The sequence below is a fragment of the Miniopterus natalensis genome, chromosome 13 (genome assembly GCF_054644295.1).
Source record: "Miniopterus natalensis isolate mMinNat1 chromosome 13, mMinNat1.hap1, whole genome shotgun sequence".
NCBI classification, from domain to species: domain Eukaryota; kingdom Metazoa; phylum Chordata; class Mammalia; order Chiroptera; family Miniopteridae; genus Miniopterus; species Miniopterus natalensis.
In genome coordinates this window covers 54,546,646-54,561,875 of record NC_142093.1, presented here as the reverse complement: position 1 = coordinate 54,561,875, position 15,230 = coordinate 54,546,646, and the positions used below count along the sequence as shown (strand labels likewise).

General features: G+C 45.7%; 1 protein-coding gene and 1 pseudogene across 1 annotated transcript in view; one reads left to right on the top strand and one right to left on the bottom strand.

Annotated features, from left to right (window-relative positions):
* Window positions 1-15,230, bottom strand: part of INPP4A (inositol polyphosphate-4-phosphatase type I A) — a 117,807-nt gene that overhangs the window by 66,210 nt on the left and 36,367 nt on the right. The window lies entirely within an intron of this gene.
* On the top strand, window positions 3,591-4,220 carry LOC107540979 (mitotic spindle assembly checkpoint protein MAD2A pseudogene; annotated as a pseudogene).

Below are 15,230 nucleotides of genomic sequence, written 5' to 3'. Positions count from 1 at the left end.
TCAGCAGTGAGGCATCTGGCATAAAGGTCCGGCTGACTTCCAGAACCTGAGCAGGAATATGGCTCGTAGACCCCAATGTTAGCAGCACAGACGGCCTTCCAGGTGGACACAAGGCAACTGACAGCCCAACTTGAAACTCTCTAGCTCTGCCACGGAGCAGGACGGATACGCGGATTGTCTCCAAGTCCTCAGTCCAGCTCTTCCTGGGAAAGGTAACGCAAGCCTAGCTTGAGCCAGGTGCCCCTGGCTGGAGGCTGGGGTCACAGGACAGCAGGGGTGCTCCCATGAGCTGAGTGTGGTGGGGGAGAGCTCCCACAAAGGGGCAAGGGGAGGATGAAAATAATCATCTCAACTCACCACAGCTTTTAGCAGCAAAATGGAAACCCTACAGCAAGTTCCTTAAACTTGAAGAGGAAAGTTAAAGATCTCCCAGTGTTAACTAAACATTTTTTATATTGTTTAAAATAGATAACATAAAGATAAAATGAGTATAAACTTTCTTCTTGGAGCTCTTAAACTACTATAAACTAAGAGATTTATAATTTAACAACGAACAGAACCCCAGCACCAATGGACTCACACTTACCTTAATTTAAGGTGAAGGATGGGGCTGTTGTACGGAGACCATCACAAAACATAACCCCAGGACTCCAGAAGGCCATGCCCGCCACACCTTCCACTCCACCCCCCGCCTGGCCTGAGGCCAGAAATGCCCACAATGGCCACTTTGGTACGAAGAGCAGCTACCTGGTCAAAATAACAGCGGCCAGCAGCCACCATCCCCCAGAAAAGTGAATTGTCTAGTGGGGCAGAGGAGCAGGGACAAGGCGCCATCCTTGGAATATGAACAGCAGTGTAAGGACCCTGGGTGGTGGGCCTTCCACATGTGGTTTTGCACTATTGCCTGAAATCAAGAAAGTTATAAAGGAAAAATGCAGAGGACGACTTTATGGCTTGCTGCGTGAAAATAAGACTGGAAAGCCCACTTACTTCCTAGAGTCCCAATGGTGGGGCGCCCATCCGTACACGTTAGCCCTATTAAAGGTTCCCCTGCTCTTTTTGTTTGAGTACTATGGTTTTTTGGTCATTTCCTTCTCTTTACTGTTCCCAACAGGTTTTATTCATTCACTTAGAATATCCTGGTTTAGTAAGTGCGTAATGTATCATGGTGCTTTGGGAAAGCGTCACCAGGTTACCCTGGTTCCCACGGGTGACACACAATCGACAATTCAAGAATAAAACATGGCTGCGTACTTGGTTGGTTGGAGCATCGTCCTGTGCACCAAAAGGCTGCGGGTTCAATTCCTGGTCAGGGCACATACCTAGGTTGCAGGTTCGGTTCCCAGCCGGGGTGTGTACAAGATGCAACAGATTGATGTTTCTCTCTCCCTTCCCCCCCTTTTCTCTCTCTAAAAACAAAGAGAATAAAAAACAAAGAATAAAGCATGCAGCCTCCCTCTCCTCACAAACACTCTCAAGTCCTCTTTCAGGCTGTGGAGGGAAAGGGAGCAGCTCACAGTGGGGGCAGTGGCTGGATACGCCGACAGGGCAGGCCCACGTGGGGAAACCAGGCCCTGATCACGGGTGGCCCACTGGGGAGACACTATCGTCCCAAAGACGAGCCTGGTGTTTCACAAACCTGATGGCAAAGTGTGCTCCTGGAAAGGAGGCTGGGCATCAGCACCGGATCCCAGACCCAGCTCGTAGGGCTCCTCCCACAAGACGGCCTCAGGCTACTTAAAAATTCTGGCACATGTGCACTGACACCACACGTGAGTTTCCAAACCAGCAACACCCTTAGCAGCCCCCTGCTCTGCTGAACCCTCCCCCCACCATGGTCACTCCAGCACCTGGGCTGGCCTGATGAGGTGGCTCACTCGAACACATCATTTCCTTCTAGACTGCCATTAACAGAGCAGGGCTGACAGGAATTTGCATGACTGGGGTTGGGCAGATCTAGTTTATTTTTATAATCACTAGGGAAGCTTGTTTTCTAATTCAAAGTGTCAAAGTTGGCTTCATGGGAGAATATAAAATTTTCTGAGTAGCAATAAAATCCCATAAAAGGCTATAAATGCAAAGCCACAACCACAGATCAATGAAATGCTGGGAAGACAAAGTTATTTCTGGAACAAGGCAGTAAGCCAGGGGACCAGGGAGGACCTGCCCAAGGCCTCCACATGGGCGGCACCCAACAGTCTCATTTTAGTCCCCGCACCAACAAACCAAAACTGGGGAGAGAAGTCTTGGTCTCTGCATACCTTGGAAACACAAAACGATCACACATTTTGCAAGCCTCACTATACATAAATCTCTGGCGAAGTGGCACAATACCTACAAAAACGGAATCTTGCTTTAATCAATCACTGTGGGGTGGGCATGTAGAGAAGATGCTGAAAGACCTTCAGTGCCCCAAATGCTCATGTAAAGACAAAACACACACAGTCTGATTTTGATATGAGACCTCTCCCATGGGAGCCTGGCCACAGCTCTTATTGCAAAGCTAACAGTGACAGGAACGATGAAAACCCAAGAAAAGTAATTTTAAAAAGACTGCCACCAGCAGTGCCTCTGAGGCCCATGCCCATTTCTTCAGGCAGCACCCAGGTGGCCCACCAGTGCTGTGGGTGAGTGAGCTCCACCAGGCAGGGAGAGGTGCCCGCTGACATCAGTGTCCTATGCTAGGCAGCAATGTCTGCCATAGCTCCTCTCCCCAAAAAGGCCAGCAGGGGAGGGACCAGGGGGCAAAGGACAGAGAGCAGTGCTGGGGCATTTCTGTCCTCAGCTGACAAGCCTGGCCGATGACCTGCAACATGTTGCCTCTCACAGGAGTGTTCATGGAACCCGCCACCAGGAACCAGACTTGTTCATCCATTTGTTCAACAGTGCCTAACCAGGTGCATAGAGAGGCCACCCAGATGAATCCGAAGTGGTCTCTGCCCGCAAGGACCCAACAGTGTAGCAATGGAGTGAGACATTCAGATAAGACAAAATGAAATGAACACCCCAGGCTGGGAGGGGTTGAGGAAGAAACTTTAAATCCGGCCAGACATGATTCTGACGCAGTTTAGACAGAATTGACTTCAAAAGGTATAGGCATGACAACTAACCCAGGGAACAGGGAAGCCCAGCATTCTAAGGGACAGAGAAAATGGGCTGAAGGGCCAGGCCAGGGTCGATATTGGGGAGCCAATACCAGACCGTGGAGTATGCTAGTAACACTCTGGAATCTTAATCATTCAAATAAATCTGAAAAGTCTTGATACTCTCCTGAACTCTCATACTGAGCTTTGGAAAATAAACCTCTTACTGCATGGTACAAACCCACTCAGGCCTGGTAAAACTGGGCCAAGTTGTGGCCATGAAGCGGACAGGCCACATCTATAACCAACTCACAGGGACAACGTTCTCATCCTGCCAGGACTGCAGGGGGCTCCAAAGGTCATCGGCACAACTAAACCTCAAATCAGGACAAGTTCACTATCTCTGAAGGAAGTACTATCCGATTCTGCAAATAAAAACACACACACCCAGGTTAGAGACCAGTGGCAAGAAGCTGCTGCGGGCCCTGCAGTCACCATCTGTGGTGCATGCATGGCGCATCGGTGGGCCTGGCCAAGGCGTGGCAGCTCTCCCAGAAGCAGGGCATCACTCTACACACCAATATCGTGGCCGAGTTCTTCTCATTTGGCATCAACAGCATTTTATATCAGGGTAGCATTTACCCATCATAAACCTTCACTTGAGTGGAGAAATATGGACTCCCCTTGCTTGTAACTACTGATCCTGAGCTCATGAAACACCTAAACAATGTGGTGGAACATCTAAAGGACTGGTTATATGAGTGCTCAGTTCAGAAACGTGTGGTAGTCATCCTGAATATTGAAAGAGGGGAGGTCCTTGAGGGATGGCAATTTTATATTGAGTGTGACAAGACTGCCAAAGATGACAGTACACCCAGAGAAAAGTCTCAGAAAGCTACCCAAGGTGAAATCTGCTTGATCAGACAGATCATAGCTACAGATATTTCTGTCACTGTTGGAAGTTTCTTGTTTATTTGACCTACTGATCTATACAAAGGTTTGGCTGTACCTGAAAAGTGGGAAGAGTTGGGACCACAGTTCATTACCAATTCTGAGCAAGTCTGTCTGAGTTCCTTTACAACAATCCACAAAGCAAGCAGCATGGTAGCCTACAAAATCCTGTCCATGACGAGATGACACAAGAACAATGGAATTCTCAAGTGTGTTTCTTGAAACCAAGTCAACTACAGTTCATGTTTTATTTCATTGATTAATTTTTAGATGGGAAAAACAACACTGTAGTTTACTGAACTGTGCATAATTGTTCCATTTTTTTGGTACCTGTTTAACTTTCCATAGGATTGACATAATTTTTGCACACTCCTCAAAAGGGAACCAGCAAATTACATCAGCACTGTAATTAAAGTCAATTCCTTTGAAGGTGTAACTATAGATGGAAAAACTTTTGCTATAAAGCTAAATGTCTTCCTAAATCAGACGTTTTGGTCAGGTAGCTTGACTCAGAATATAGGTAAATATGAAACACAAAGTAAGTCTGAGTATTCAGAATCTTTGTTTAGTCCTAAAGTAACTAATAATCCACAATAACAAAATGTTGCTATAAAGTCCTTTTGCCATTTATTTCATTTATATAGGTTCCTAATTTTTTTTAAATCTCCAATTCTTTGATTTTAATGTATGTAACTTACACCTACCAACCTATCGCTATTTCTACTGTCTAAATTCCAGTGATACAGAACTCTTAAAAATGTCTTTTTGTGTTTTATAAAAACCAAGCTTTAAATGACAATGTTAAATAAAATTAAATGTGTATGTTTTCCAAACAAAACAAAACCCAAAATCAACCACCACAAAAGGAACTAAGACCACTTGGTAAGCACGTGGAAATGTCAGGTCCATTAGCAAACACCTACACCAGGGCCATCACAGATGACTCACCCTAAGTGTGCAGTACAGACACTGCTCAAGAAAGTTGCCAGAACTGGCTTCCCTTTCTTTCACTGTCACCTTGTTACAGAGAGATTCCTAAGCTGGCTGTGCTTCTCTTAGAAGAAGAATGCTAACAATCGGATATCCAAGTAATAAGAAGAAAAATGTCAAGAGGTACTTTTGTCATTATTTCTTTTCTCCAAAATTCGCAGCTGAGTTCTGAAATGTAGAGATGACACTGAGAACAAAGAACCCATGAAATAGCTCTCTGTCACATATCATTATGTTAAAATTACTAGCACCATGAGCAGGGACAGCAAAAACTAATTAAAATCTTTTCTGTGCTTTCATGTGTTTTTTTTAACATTCTTGGAAATTGGGTAATAAAGAGATGAGGGAAAATGTGTCTTAAAAATTCACTTTTTAGAACTGCTCCCATCCCCCAATAGAAGAAATTGGTAGAAACACTAAAAACTGGGAGCTAGCATGCAGCAAGCCACCCGAGGCCCTGCCTCCTTCAGGGCAGGCCTGGACCCTGATGGAAGGCCAGGGTAGTAGGCCTCCACCAGATGGAATACTGCCCCCATCAGCCCCACACAGGCCCCACCAAACACCCCAGGACTACCATCCAGCACGAACACCAGGGTCCAGTGAGGACTGGTTTCTGGACAGGGCGAGATGGAAACCCACCAGGCAGGTGTGAACACACATCTCTGCAAAATACTGTGCAGGAAGGAAGCAGGCACTAATGGATGAAGACAACTGAAGTCCTGATCAGTTAGAGACCCTGCACTGGGCCAGAGCTCATAACAGCAATGCAGCTGAAAGCTCCCACAGCATCGTGCGAGAAGCAGTGCCTGGTGTACCAGCCCATCCATCAACCACGGATGAGAGGCACAGAAATGTCACAGGAACAACAGATGTCAAGTTGGAGCCCTTGAGCTCTTGGTCTGGTTGGGATTTTAATTCGGCTCTCAGATCTCGAGCAAATTACAAACACTGGGCACTTCAATGTCCCCCTGCCAATGTGGCCCTTAGTCCCGATCTGCTGTCCTACACTGATGGCGTGCCCAAAAGCTGTGAACTGTGTTTCTTCTGTTCTGTCATTTGCTCCTCACAACAAAGCCTGCCCAGACCACAGAAAAACCACTAGGCCCTGTCTCAGTGACAACATCAAGGTTCAGAGAAGGGGGAGTCTTGCCCCCAATCATTCTGTGGACAACCAGCAAGACTGGGACCGACAGCAGAACTCTGACTTCCACTCTGGCCATCTCATAAGCTTAGCACGGATGCTGCAGTACTTCTTGAATGGTAGGCACTTGGGGGTCATGACTTCTGCCATAACCCTGTACTGCTGTTCACAGATTTTTCTTTAAATAAAATTTAACTTAAATTTACTACACGTAATATTTTGAAGTAATTAATATTTAAGTATTTACATAAACAAATTTAACTATTCAGACACAAGGCCTACCTCCACCTCCCCAGTGGCAGACATGCCCCCTTTGGGAGACATGGCCTGCAGCAGCAGCCACGGAGCTCAGCACCCCATCTCCACCCAACCACCAACCAGCTGTCTGACTGTGGGAAGGCTTGACTTGAGCACATGTTCACTGCCACTAAGTTGGGAAGATATTCCATCTTAGAGGTCTGCTGCACATCTCAATTAAGAAAGTGTGTGTGTGTGCAGGCTCTGCAGACCCCAAGTTACTCAGTTAAACTTAAGTGACACTAGGCCTTCTAAGGGTCACATGAGATACAAAGGCAAAAACGCTTTGAAAAGATACAAGTGGGAATTTAAATCTTTAAATGACACATTCTTTCTAGAAATTATATAGCCTAAAGTTGTGAGCAGGAGGAAGTCTTCCCTAGGAATTAGATCTGGAACTGCCAATGACATCTCCTGTGGTTCCATGGGGCCCAGGGGAGACATGCTAACAATCTGCTGGATGTCAGGCCCGAGGCCACAATGAGCCCCAGGCTAAAGTGGGTCATCTGACACACTCGCCCTCCACCTGCTCACTGAGGGGTAGCCCATCTAGCAGAGACACCACTGCTCCAAAAAGTCTTCCCCTTTGTCCTTCAAAGGTTACAATGACACCATCAAAGGATGTTCTGTGTGGGGACCTGAGGTATATGGGAACTCCATATTTTCTGCACAATTTTGCTATAAATCTAAAACTGCTCTGAAAAGTAAAATTTATTCATTTTAAAAAAAGACTTCCAGACACTAATTCCAAGGGGGGTTTTAGCTGCCCTGCCCTATAGGATCTAGGAAAAAAGAGGGAAAGATAAGTCCTAAGAAAGTCTACCAACCCATCAGTAGTTAAGCCTTCTAAGGCATAAATTCTAGAGTTCTGCATTCATCAGATTTCTTGGAGCAACACTCTGAAGAGTCTTGAAATTCATCCTGTAGATCTTTAAAAGGCTGCATGAGAGTATTAAACCATATACCCGACCAAGGAAAGGTTTGCAAAGAGAAACTGCAAAGCAATTCTGAAAATGCCATGTGATCACTTACCACCACTGTTTTAGGGGAAAACATAGGCACAGGATCAAAATCCAGTGCAAATCCAGCATGTCTGAGCTAACTGCTGCCATGTGAGCCTGTTCTAATGGGTCACTGCACACCAGCCAAACCCAAAGCCCTGCCCACAGGGTGACATAGCCACTCAGATGGCTCTGTCACCAGGCTGGTCACTGAACAGATCTGAAGGAGGACAAAGAGAACACAGTCTCCAAAACAACCTTTTTGTGTGTCATTATCTTGCATGCTTGCACTTGTATAATTCTGGAGTCATGCTAGTGGATATCAAGAAAAAACATGGAGATTCCACATCAGACATGTATGAGTCTGCTCCTGCTGCCAAAACAAAATACCACAGACTCAGGTGCTTAAACAACAGAAATCTATTTTCTCACAGTTCTGGAGACTGAAGTCCAAGATCAAGGTGCTAGCCAGGCTGGGTTTCTCCTGAGGCCAATCTCCTTGGCGGGCAATGGCCTTTTCTCTAGGCATCTTCCCTGGTGTCTCTTTTTATAAAGGCACCAGTCCTATTAGATTAGGGCCCCACCCTTATGATCTCATGTAAGTTTAATTACTCCTTTAGAGATGCTGTCTCCAAATACACTCATATCGGGGGTTAAGGCTTCAAGGGGTGGGGAAGTTCACAATTTAGTCCATAACATGCTTTATAGAATACAGCTGGCATTTCTAAACTAATGCACCGCACAAGTCCAACATCCAAGTGGGTGGGTGCTGCCAGTGGGAGATTAAGAAAGAACAAGAGGTGGTTCCCCTGGCTGGTGTGGTTCAGTTGGCTGGAGCGTCGTCCTGTACATTGAAAGGTTGTGAGTTCGAGTCTGGTCAGGGCACATACCTAGGTTGCAGGTTCGATCCCCAGTCCCAGTGTATGCGGGGAGGCAACCAATTAATGTCTAGAGCTCTATCTATCAATATCTATCTATCTATCTATCTATCTATCTATCTATCTATCTATCTATCTATCTATCTATCTATCTATCTATCTATCATCTATCTCCCTCCCTCTCTCCCTCCTACCCCCGCTCTCTAAAATCAATAAGCATGTCCTCGAGTGATGATTAAAAAAAAGAAAAAGAGGTGGTAAAGCAGCCCCCCTTGTGCCTGCACTTGTGCTTGCAGTGGGTGCAGTGCCCTCCCACTGAGGCAGACAGCCTTGATTGCCCTCTCTCCCCTCCCACAGTGGGCCTGCTGGGGAAAGGGGGAAGGAAGAGCCCGTGGTCAAGCACTTCCCAGTCATTATCTCCAAGGCAACCTTGTAACAGTGGGCACCCAGTGTCAGGCATGGAAAAGGGACCAGCTCAAGGTCATAATGCAGACAGTAGCAGAGCCAGGATACCCCCACCCCCAGACTGTTAGCTCCCTGCCCCCGGCTTCTCCCTCACTCCAGTGCCACTCTCTATATCTTTACAACCTCCACATCAGACCTGTACATGCTACGAATACAACATTTAAAATACACCTTTGACAGGGGAAGGGATTAGCCAAAGAACATATATGCATAACCGATAGACACAGACAACAATGTGGTGATGGCCAGAGGGAAAGGTGGATGTGGGCAAAAGAGGGGAAATGGGGACATCTGTAATAGTGTCAACAATAAAAATAAAGTAAAAAAAAATACACTCTTGACAAAAAGACCCAAATGTGTAATAAACCTGAGACAGCTGAGGGCTCTATCCAGAGATAGCTGATGAGATTTCTTTTCATGTAACAGTCATATTTTAATATTCAGTTTACGCCCTTACAATAAAAACCATTTGCAGGTGGCAAGGACATAGACTTCCCTATCTCTTTTGTTCCCCTTCCTCATTTATTGCTTTCCTTTGTGTTAAGGGCATTATTTTCTGTTGTAACCTTTCATTCCTTTACACACGCAATTCCAATGATAGTGATATATGGAAAACCACTCCTATACAGTTCTCATCCCTCTTCCTCCTTTTGTTCAATTATTTCTACACATATTACATCTACATATACTAACTCGAAGAATGTGATTATCACTAGACATAACTTCATGTTTTTAAAGAAGCTGAGGGGAAGAAAGGGAAGTGTGTGTGTATTTAGAGTTTGTTATATTAACCTTATTACCATTTCTGGTTCTCTCCATTATTTCCTGTGGATTCAAGTTACCTAATGCAGTGTAATTTCCTTACTCCAATACAGCTTTTCTCTCATTTGTCTCCTTCATGCTACTGTCAAATACACTACTTTTCTAAATGCTACAGGCCCAACAATATAATTATATACAGGCATACCAAAGATAACGCACGTTCGGTTCAACCACCACAATAAAGCAAGTATCACAATAAAGCAAGTCACATGAACTTTCTGGTTTCCCAGTGCATATAAAAAGTTATGCTTGCACTAGACTGTGGTCTATTAAGTGTGCAATAGCATTATGTCTAAAAAAGAAACTACAAAGTAAATATCTTAAGTAAAAATACTTTATTTCTTAAAAATACTATCAACTGAACCCTCAGCAAGTCATAATCTTTTTGCTGGTGCAGGCTCTTGCCTCCACATCAATGAAAACGCAGTACCTGTGAATCACAATAAAATGAGGTGTGCCGGTACATATGTTATTTTGCAAAACTGCTTTTTGAATCACTTAAGAAATGGGGAGGAATGTACACTTACACTTTCTTTTAAAATAACATAATTACCTTTATTGGCACTGTCTTCTCATATGGATTTGAATTACCACCTGTGGGCGTTTGCTTTCAACCTAAAGAACTTCCTTTACATTTCTGGTAACACAGGTCTGCTATAACAACAAAGCCTGTTTTGTCTTTTTCTTTTTAATTTGCGAATGTCTTTATTTTGCCTGCATTTTGGGGATACGGTTTTGCTGGATATGAGATCTTTGGTTGGTGGTGTTTTTCTTTCAGGACTCGACTATGCTATCCCACTGCCTTCTGGTTCCCACTATTCCTAATGAGAAGTAACCTATTAATCTTACTGGGATTCCCTGGCACAATCTCAGTCAATTTTCTTCTGCTGCTTTCAAGCTTTTCTCTTTGTCTTTCAACATTTTTTACTATGATGGGCCTGGGTATGGACTTCTTTGTGGTTATACTATTTGGAGTTTACTGTATTTCTTGGATGTATAGATTGTTTTTTCATCAAATTTGGGAAGTTTTCAGCCATAATTTCTTGGGGTAACCAGGCATGGGAGAGAGGGGAGTTGCCAGCACATTCTTGGAAGTCACACACTGTTGCCCACTCCCCAAGGGCAGGAGATGGCATTCCCAGATCCAAACTGAGAAGGGGGCTGGGAATGTGAGACACCAGACAACCAACCATCTTCACCTGATGGGCAGGGGATGGGGAGGGGTGGCACGGGTAGGGTAGCTCCAATGCTGGTTCTGCCATGCAGGAGCTAAAAACTGTACTGGACCCTCTCGAGCCCCAGACTAGGGATCTACGAAATGAAATGGGGATCCTCACTAGCCTTTGAAGCCCACAGTCAGTACTTAGCTAACTGCTGACATTCTGGTCAGGGGCCCTCACTGGGCTGTTTCCCCTGTGGATGCTTCCGGATATCATGCTGATGTCCAAGGGCTATGCTTCCTGTAGGCACCCTTTCCAGAGCCAGGCCCTACCTGGACCTCCGTTGGGACCAGTGTGTTCTTACCTTCATGAACACACCAAACAGGTTATCTCCTCAATGCCCCCTGGTATCACAGGGATCAGATCCCCACCCTCACACCCCTCTGAGATAAGATGGGAATGAATGATACGGGGCACGATGTATTGGCCCCCCTGGGGGGCCATATCAATAGGGCCTGCTCCTTTAAACAGTAGGAGAGATATTCCAGTTGGAAAATCTCTGGCAGCTGCTTCTGGCCAGTTAACTATCACTTGGGTGGCAATTTTAAAAAGCAAACCACAGTAGGAGAAAATTGTTCTAAAATAGATGACACTCTTCCCTGACTTTAACACCTAGTATTCTGAACAAGAGAGCCATAACACAGAGCAGTCCAGTCCCTGACTTACATGCCCTGTCAGTCACATCCCTGGGCTCCCTTCCTGCCTACAGTACAGGGAAGAAGATGCGCACAACTCAGCACGTGACTGCACACAAGGTGCTTCTGTAGGTGCACGGGGGCTGCTGGTTTTGTATCAAATGCACTTGGTTTGCTGCTCCTTTCCCACTGTTATCTATGTTATAACAGCTTCATTTCTTCACCTGCCACCAGGGGGCTTGGAAACCAAATCACTCAAGACAGCATGAATGTGTGTGCATACACGCTTAAAAGAGAACACCCACTGGATGAGGGCCTTAGGGGATCAAAGGCCCTCAGTTTACCTTCTGCATTGATCACATGACCCCTTGCCTTTTGGGAACTTTCAGGGAGGCAGCTGCTAAAAACAAGGACCTTATCCCAAACTTTGAAAAAAATCCGCCATATGACTACGTTACTACCCATAATGTGAAAGTCCTCTGGCAGTGCACGCTCACTTCCCACTCCCTTTTGGAAATACAACTCAGTTTTGATTAACTGGATCTCAGTGCAATTAGATACAGGTAGAACTTACTGTTCCTACTATTGTCTGCCTGACCCAGTTTGGGTTTTAATTTTTTTTCTCCATCTCCATAAAGAAATGCAACATCATTTTCTTTTTCCCCACTATAATTTTTTTAAATTAAGAAGTCAGCATTACAATGTTTCTTTTCTGTGGAAATTGTTTTATTTTGTTCTAAACAGAAAGAGTCCCTGTTTTATAAAATAATGATTTTGGAAAGCAAACAAACCAAACACTTTATGACCTGTGTGACACCCAAAGGACTGAATACTTCTCCTGTGTTGTTCAGCTAGGTGCAGGCACGACCTCTGCACCCCTCACCTAGCTGTCACACTGGCCCACCTCATCCACTAGCAGGCCCTAGTGTCACAGGTCAGTGGCGATTCTAGGGCAAGGATATGTGGAGAAGAGTCCTGGTTTCAGATAGAACAAGAGGAAGGAAAGCATCTCCTTGAAGGCGAAAAGGGGCGAAGGCAAAACCAGACCCCAGATACCTGCAGAGGTACCTCACATTTACCCAGTGAGGTGTCAAACACCCTTCCCCAAACCTCAGCCTACCCCTCGTGTTTAATGGTGACACCACAGGTGCAGGGGCTCTGGGTACCTCTGCGAGGCCCAACTGAGAACCACCATGGGACAGACACAGTGCCCCCGACATGGGCACCTTTCTGCTCACATGGGTGCCATTCTCCAAAGCCAGATACTGTTTCTGAAACCACCTTCCCCTCTCTTTTTAGAGCTTCCTGTGTGATAAGGAGCAAGGTCAGAAAAGAAACTAGCAGAAAACCCAGCCCTTCAAAAGGCCACACTCAACTCTCTGAGCATGTAAACTCTTGCTCCTTGTTCCCTCTTGCTCCACCTCAGGTCCTTCCCACCTCGGCAAATAGCATCACTCTCTTCCAGGTGGGTCAAACCAAAAACACGGAGTCTTCCTTGCTTCCTCCATCAGTCCCCCTCTCCCCCACATACAACCCATCAAACTAGTCCTGGTGACACATCCAGAATCGAAGCACTTCTCACCATCACCACAGCTCCCACCTAGGTCTCAGGCACCACACCTTCTGAGATCACAAGAACTTCTGGATAAACTCCATCACCCTGGGCCTTCCTAGGTTGTCCATGTCACTCCATATGCATGTGGATCCTACAAAGGTGTTAATTCCATACAGAAGAAACAGAAAAGGCAGTCGGAATCTGGTGGTTGCATAGGGGAAGGATGTAAAAGTCCTACATGAGATGCCATGTCATCCAAGGACAAAAACTCAGACCAAACAGTTAAAAATGCCCCCACACCATCTCCCTCCCAGAAACAAGTTATGTACCCATAACTTGGGGGGGGGGGGGGGCACGTTCCTGTGCATCCTCTCAGCCTCAAGAAATGAGGAGTAGAGTTTGCTCTGCCAAGAAGAAAACTTTATGGATAAATTTGCCTGAGAATGAGATTGTCAAAGGAATTGGGCATCTTGGGGTTCCAGCAGTGTTCCAGAATCCCTAAGACCCTAAACCTCTTGGAACCAGTGGTGTCAACAGATGGTGTGTAAATGAAAGCTCGAAGTTGGTGCTTCGGTGTCCCAGTGGCCACCACAGTCATTCAGCATGACAAAGGCATCTCTCTTTGCCAACCATGAGGACAAGCACAGGGACAAGGCCAGGCCTCCATGCTCCTGTACCTTCCTAATTTTATCCACTAGGCCATCCAGGAGATGATGCCTAACTCCCTTGACCCTGAGGACTCTCTTGAGGCCCAATGCAGCATTTCCAAGTCAGCCTGCCACCAGCCCTGGACTCCTGGCTGAGAGCCAAAGATCACATCACTGACACACACACACAGATGCACATGCGTGCTCTCACTTAAAGGCAAGGGTCTAGAGTCTTTAGGTTGGGATGCAAGACTTCCATTAGTCCCCTGCACTTGTAGCTTTCACATTACCATTCCCACAACACTCCCATCCCACCCAGTGTGCAGGAGCCAGCACCACCCAACCCCTCTCCCTGAACCCCAGCCTCCAGCAACCCTTTCCTCTAAGGATATCCGGCTGTGCTTCCTGTCTACATGGCTCACCATGTGTCTAAAACTTCTCTTCCATCAGGTTCTTTTCTCAGGTTAGACTTTGCTGCTTTTGACCAAGAGCCACTACAGGAATCGGGGAGGAGGTATCATTCATTCAAGACCTATTCACTGCATCTTCACCACCAGCCAGTAAGTGTGTGTGACAGCAGAGTTGGAGAGCCCATGCGTAACAACATTACCAGGAGAGAGCAAGTTCAGACACAGAAGGAGGTGCCCATCAGGTTTACAACCATAAAACTGTCTGTAGAGCCCAGGAAGGGCACAGAACTGATCAACGGAGAGATTTTCAGTTATTTCTTGCTAATACTGCTGCTTACAGTTTTGCTTTTGTTGCTAAGTTGAATACATAGAAACTGAAATTACAGTAACTTTAACCACTTGGCGCTCAGATCTCGGTCTCTAATACTATTCTCCAACAAAACGGAGTAGGATTCTCTGGGGTAATGGCTGACACTAGGGCTGGGGCAGGAAATGTACTCCTCAAAATTGCCAAGGTCACTAAAAACAAGGAAAGTCTAAGAAACTCTCACAACCAAGAGGATGCTGAGGGAATAAAATAAATGAATCTAAGGTGGTACCCTGGATAGTATCCTGGGACAGAAAAAGGACATTAGATTTAAAAACAAAATAAAACAAAAACTTCAGGAAACCTAAGTAAAGTGTGGACCTTAGTTACCGATGCAGCACATGTGCCAGGATAATGTGAGATGTTAACAATGTGGGAGGTGGGAGGTGGGGGTGGAGGTGAGGGGTACACTGTGGCACCCTATACTGTCTTTATAACTTCCCTGTAAATCTAAAACTATTCTAAAATTTAAAAGTTTATTTAAAAGTAATCTTAGCTCGGAATCAACTAGCCTTTTCTTTATTTCTTTTTTAAGAACAAGAATGAAGACCTATACTTTACCTCCCCAGAGAGCATTACTTAGCTACCTCTGACCTCCATAGGAGCTGATCAGTGTACCCTCGCTCCTGGGTAGCCTGGTGTTGGCTTCAGTCTCCCACTTGTCTACCTCCTGCTGCTGGCTGAGGTCACAGTCGCAAGGGCTCCAGGTGAAGGCCAGCGGACTCCTCCCAGGACAGCTCCCTCCCAGCAGAGGCCATCAGGGGCAGA